Source organism: Dermacentor andersoni, chromosome 3, assembly GCF_023375885.2.
Source record: "Dermacentor andersoni chromosome 3, qqDerAnde1_hic_scaffold, whole genome shotgun sequence".
Classification (NCBI taxonomy): Eukaryota; Metazoa; Arthropoda; class Arachnida; order Ixodida; family Ixodidae; genus Dermacentor; species Dermacentor andersoni.
Window position 1 is genome coordinate 70,551,752 of NC_092816.1, and position 6,390 is coordinate 70,558,141.

Below are 6,390 nucleotides of genomic sequence, written 5' to 3' on the forward strand. Positions count from 1 at the left end.
CCATCCATCCATCCATCCATCCATCCATCCATCCATCCATCCATCCATCCATCCATCCATCCATCCATCCATCCAATCAAAACTTTGGGCCGATTCCGATAATAGCGCAGTATAAACGAATCGCGAAGACACTGCAGTCTAAAAACGTGTACCGATCCCGAAGGTACTTGCCTTCAAGGCGTTCGCATGCGTGCATACAGCGTTGCACGCGCTTTCCCAAATGAGTTTGGTTACATTCCGCTGTTCGTGATGCTTGTCGCGCCGTTCAGTACGGCGCGTTCTCAGTGTTTTTTTATTTCGCTGTGTTCGAGACGCAGGTAGTTTAACGGCTCAAGGGGCCGCGGAGGATTCCGAAAATTTGCTGAAGGAACGAACGTGTTTTTTTTTCAATGCACGCGAGGTTAGCGGTAAAACAAGGAGCGAGTGTTATTATTCAGCCACCCTATTGACCCTGTACGGCTAGGAAAACGGGAGACGACTCTAAAGAGAGTGGATAGAAAGCTGACACCGACGTGTCGTCTTTGAATAGCATTTCGAAGATAGCCACGCAGAGTACTAGTTTAAAATTACACTTGACGATGGTGTTAATGCAATTCATCGAAAAAAAGAAGGAACTCCCGTCAGGCTCACAATTCTACCAGTGTATACACGTTTTGTCCTACTTTATAAAGCGTGTACGTGTGTCTGTCATAGTGATAAGGCATAAAGGTAGCGTTCCTGTATTCCAAATGTCTGTATTGTATACCGCGAAAGCATATTTCACGCTAATGACCTGCATCTCGTGAGGGTGGCTATATGCATAGCCCTAAGAGCCGGGCGCGGGCGCTCGTGTTGTGAAGACTACCTGTGAAGAAAACGGGGAAATTATTCCCGACCGAACTCTGTCCAAGGCAAGGTATAAGCTGAAGACGTTCATTCCGTTCGATTAAAGCAAAAAGCAAAGCCCTGATTGCTGCTAGCGCTAAGCACTGAAAAATGTTATTGCTTGTCCTCTCAGTTGCGTACAGGTTACAACACATCTTTGATATGAGCTTGTATTTTCCATGTTTCAAATCGGCCAACAATTGTTGAACCAGCAACAAAAGTGAGGAATTATTGGAGACTTTACCATTGTGCGTATATGCCAACATTAGAATTATAATTATCATCGGCATTTTGACAGAACGTGAGGCACGTGCATGACGAGGTTTTTAGAAGAAGGTGAAGAATGGAGCAACTGATCGGCTCGCCTGGTTCACCGCCTTTGCCGGTAGTGTACGTTAATTTTTGTTTCCTCAAACCATCAACTCTTCTATCTTGCCCCGTTGCTTACAATATCGCTCACCATGTCTCCACTCTGTGTAGTAACTCGGCATCTCCTGAAGCAGCCGAGATGGATATGCGTGTCGACAACAAAGGGTAAGACTGCTGAGAACGTTGCACCACTGCGCACACCCACGCGCTTTTCGAAAAAAATGTGTGGGCTTTGAAAAGTTCAAGGAATAAATGTTTGTTGAAGTCAGCGCGTAACTGCCTCCCTCCGCTATTTCCTACATTCGCTGCGCTTTCCGCGTTGCGTATTTGCGGTAGGACAACATCTCAGTGAGCGCCCGTTCGGATAACCGGTACTCGCCTGAAGGTCATGTGGCTCATGATGAGCGCCTCGGAAAAAAATAAAAAAAATAAAGGCGAATTCAATACATTTCGCTCGGCAGTGTTACCTTACATTTGCCGATCGACTTCTGTAATAGTATTCCAGTGTGAGCCTTGCGTGGAATTTTTCTTTAACAAACCATTTCAACGCGAGACATTTTTGTGAATATGGGGCTGTGATCGTTGACAACTCCTCCACACGCATGACCGATTGCCTCGCGTTTAACTATGTTTATAAGAGTTGTTTAGCTTCTCAATGAAGGGCATGTGACGTGCTCATGTACAATAAAAAGAACAAACAGCAACACTTCAATTGAGGTTCTCTAAAAGGTTAGGTTAGGTCAGGTTACCCTGGTTAGCCTGCCCTAGTTACGCTTCGGGCTGAAAACACCATGAAAGGCACGGACGAGCGGAGGAAGGTAGAGTTATGCTAGAGAAGTAGCCTCAATGTGCATCACTTCAAAGATAAAGACTGGTTAGTCGAGACCTTGTATTGGCATCACCTGTGCTTTGTAACTTCTCGCTGTGGTGCTCTTCATCGACGTCCTAAACCGAGCGTGCCAAGCATGCTGGTGACGCTTAGTTGTGGAGTCAATAAAGGCAGTGGAACCACGACCGTCATTGATCCCTGCAAGCAAGTGATGAAACTCGAAACTGTAACCTACGGAGTGAAAACCGATACCACCATTTTACAGAATGTAATTATATGAGGCATATGGTAGAAGCGGTTCACTTCTTTCTCTTGAAATTTATAACGATAGATGTATTTATAGATTACAGATTCCTAATCTGAATTCAATGAAACAACAGTTTTCGATGTTTCGTTCACTTCGCCGCAGTAACCAAATCTACTGTACTTCTAATAGAATTAGAATTATTACTGATTCCCGTACATAACAAGAAAAAAAGAAACCTGAACTACAGGTTGAATTAGCGTTGCGTTTCGTCCATTTTCTTTGTCAATTACTCGCTGCAAGCTTCTCAGCGCTAGTTCAAATTTATTTCTTAGCTTCAGTGTTACCTGGAACCGAAATCATAACTAATTTTGTTTCTAAGTGGGCCACCTTCGTTAATAATACAGCAGGTGTTTTTTTATTTTTTGGCTGTACGAAAATTTTAAATATTGCCTGTGGCAGAAGGCACAATTTTAACCCTTTAGGTAAATTACGTGATGAGGCAGCCAATATTTCTACGAAAAATCAAAATATTTATTTGAATAATATCCTAATTACACTAATCAACTTATTTAATTATTTACATTACGGTATAAACGAGGGCGAACCATAAAGTCCTTGCCCCTATTTTTACAAGCCAGAAGGAGGTACATACGCGTAATTACAAATATAGGTACTATTTTAGAGCGGTAGCTCAACTACTCCAATTACAACGCCAGAAAACATCTTAGTTCGCGTTGAAGCGAACTAAGCGCATGAAAGTCAATTACCTCGTGGCTGCTGCCACGCCGAGCAGCGTCTGTGTCCTTTTCCGAAGCAAGCAAAACCGTGCTATCGCTCGACAAACTTGATTTAACCGCGTTCAACCACGGTAATTTTTTTCCACAAGCTCGCCCACCGGTTCAGACATTTGTCCCATCTCAGCACTAATTTTGAGATGCCTCCGTGGTCTGTCAGCAATGCATGCGGCCTCCCCAAACGCTCATTGTCATTGTCCAATTAACTTCATTGACTCATTGATTTCAGGGCCGTTTGCGAACTCACAACGCCGCCACATATCACTTCTCAGAGCGAGACACCTTCCCGCATACGTGCGCTGCGTTTTCCTGTGGATTACAACGGGCGTTCGCCCCTTGCTCCATAGAAAACGAATCACACTTTGTAAGCCGTGGACATGTGCAGCACGATCGCCATGTTCAACAACTGACAGCAGCACGGTGCCGCGGATCTACCGGCAGATAAGGCCGCGGGCCGGTCCAAGAAATGTCCTCTGTTGAGAATGGTTATGTTGACTTCGCATTTGTCGCCGTAACTTATGTAAAAAAATAGGGGCAAGGACCCCGATTGGGCCTTGTATATAAATTTAAGAGTTGTAGCCGGTGAGTTCCCAAGCCGTAGGCCTGTACACGTGGAACGAATTCTCAGGAATACACCAGTCTTGAGATATTACATTTTCAAACTGGCGGACGAAAGGCATTGGTGTTCCAGTTACTTTTGTACTTCAATGCATAAAACAGTGTTTCCTCAAAAAAGCAAGTGGAACAGCAGTGCAAGTTTACCGCAAGTTTGACTGCGCATATGTTAAATCAGTGCCATCCTCATAATTCGTTCCAAGTCGATGTGCCTTGGAAACTCACTATAGCTGCAATTCGCAGATTCAGATGCGTGCCGTAACGTACTTATTTAAAAAGTTGATTAGAGGAATATGTTAATTATTTTATTAAGCACGTTAATTCCTCTTGGAGGCAATGGCCGCCCGATTGAATAGTTTAGCTCAAGGGTTAGAATTATAAAAGAATAATAATTTAATCATTAAATGATATGGTGCAGATAAAAAGCCCCCTATATATTTACGATATCACTAACGTCGCGTATCGGCTCTTACGAAACGTTTAGTGTCAGAAGATATTTTTTTTTTTCTAAATAAAAGCCCTGTTCTCTTTGAAAGCTTAACGTACGCGATACTACGCCTGCACTTTCGAGTTTTTACTGATGATACATTACCGACGCTTTCTTTTACCGTACAATATTGGCGTTTGCACTTGGTGTGATTGTTGACAGTATGCAAGACTTTATTGCAGCATTTATATGCAAGATTTATATAGAAAGTGCGTGCGCTATGTTGTAAGAAAAAAAAAGAAACAAAGCACAATAGAAATCCTGTCGCTCTCATTTTCGCAAATATCCATCAAGAGTACTTCTCTCTTGTTAATTTCGCGCAGAACGCTACAAACGATGGTCTCGAATCGCGGACAGTCTGCGGCAGAAAAGCGAAAACTGACTCCAGCAGAAGCCGTCTTAGCCGGGTACGTAATCCTTTTTCGTCGTTATAGAGCTTACGTCGAACATTCTTCATATTGGTGACGAACTTGGAACGAAATGTGCTCCAAAACCAAAGCCCAGCGACATCAGCCGAAGGTTTGCGAATCTAGGTGCGGCAAGCGGGAGTGGCTTTTCTTTTATAGCAAAGCTTGCTCTGCCTGCTTTTCCGGGTTTAGCGTGCCTGCCTGGCTGCTGCCTCGATCGATGTCTCGGCGTGTAGTATTAGTGGACATACAAAGTTATATGGAAGTACCCGCGAAGTCACTTGTGTAGCCCTTGCATGCTGACAAAGTTGGCACACCTCTGTTCTGCCTCACATAAACATAACCTCCTGCTTACAACAAGAAGATATAATCTTGTTTCACGGGCATTTCTAAAGCACACCGCCCTGTTAATGGAATGGGGAATTATATTTACTTGATTCTTGGATTTAGCATTCATGTTTGCAGTCTGGGATTGATAAACACTGAAATAAAAAAGAAACAAAAAAAAAACAAGCAGACAAGATGAGTGGAGTAGACTTATCCAGTCCACTTGTCTCTTTCTGAGTGAATTATTGCTTATTGCATGCTGCAAACAAGAATGTGAGCTTCAACAACCAACAAACCCGCGTCACCGCATTGTCTGTGTTGAATTTAGTTCACTTCCTATCATTTATGATAACTCAATATGTGCCACTGGCAGTCTGCCCGTTCTTGGCCAATCGTCCAGAACGGTAGGAATCGTCCACTGTACGATTCCTACATGAAACCTGAACATAATGATGTCGGCCCACGGATATCTCTAAAGTGCACCTATCTTTTAGTAGATTGGCGAATTATATTTCAGGGATCATTTAATTTACTTTTCTTTGATTTAGCCGTTCGTTATGCGCAACTACAGAGTCTGCCCGTTCTTGGCCAATTCTCAAGAATGCGTATATGTCCCAATGTGGCAGAAGAGGCGCGGCACGGAACCTCTATTACTACTCAATGCACGTCGTACTTTTCTGTGTATATACCTGTCATCGCCATTCTTCCTTCAACAAGCCTCATACATCGCCTTCATCTTTATGGCAGCTTTGAGTATACGTCCCATACGCATCTACCTGATCTGGGGAGGTATTCTGCAGGAGTCCACCTGGTGGACTGTGCATTTCAGCCACTGCTGATTGGCTGGGGCCGCTCGTCTCCTCCTCGCTCGTACAGCTGCATCCAATCAGCAGGGGCCAAAATGGACAGCCCATTACGAGTAGGTGGACTCTTACAGAATACCCCTACCCCCCCCCCCCCCCCATGGAGTTCGCATTTGGGCATAGCTTGTGAACGATGCAACATATAAACATTAAAAAAATTGCGGGACAATAATGTTGTGACCCTTGAGTTGGAGAAACATTAAGATCACTCGAGAAGGTAAGTCGCATAGGCTGAAAGTAAAGAAAACTGTAAGCATCGCCGTTAGTTGTAAAGCATTTACTTTCCACTTTGCTTAAGTGTTGCGCCAAATAGATTCGAACATGTGCGTTGTATCTGCACTTTTTTTTGGGAGCAGGGAGATTGCTACAGCAAGAACGCAGAAAAACTATAGTGGAATGCAAATTCTATTGCCTTGCCTCGTATAGGAGTAAATTTATCACCTGCCATAATGTACGTTTGAAATCCTGAGCAACCGCAGTAGCCGTTATTTAAAAGGAAATATTTCATTGTACCTGCGGAGTAAAAGCGACGATACGGGACTGAAGAGAAGGGGGGGGGGGGAACAAACGATGTGAAACGAGGAACTA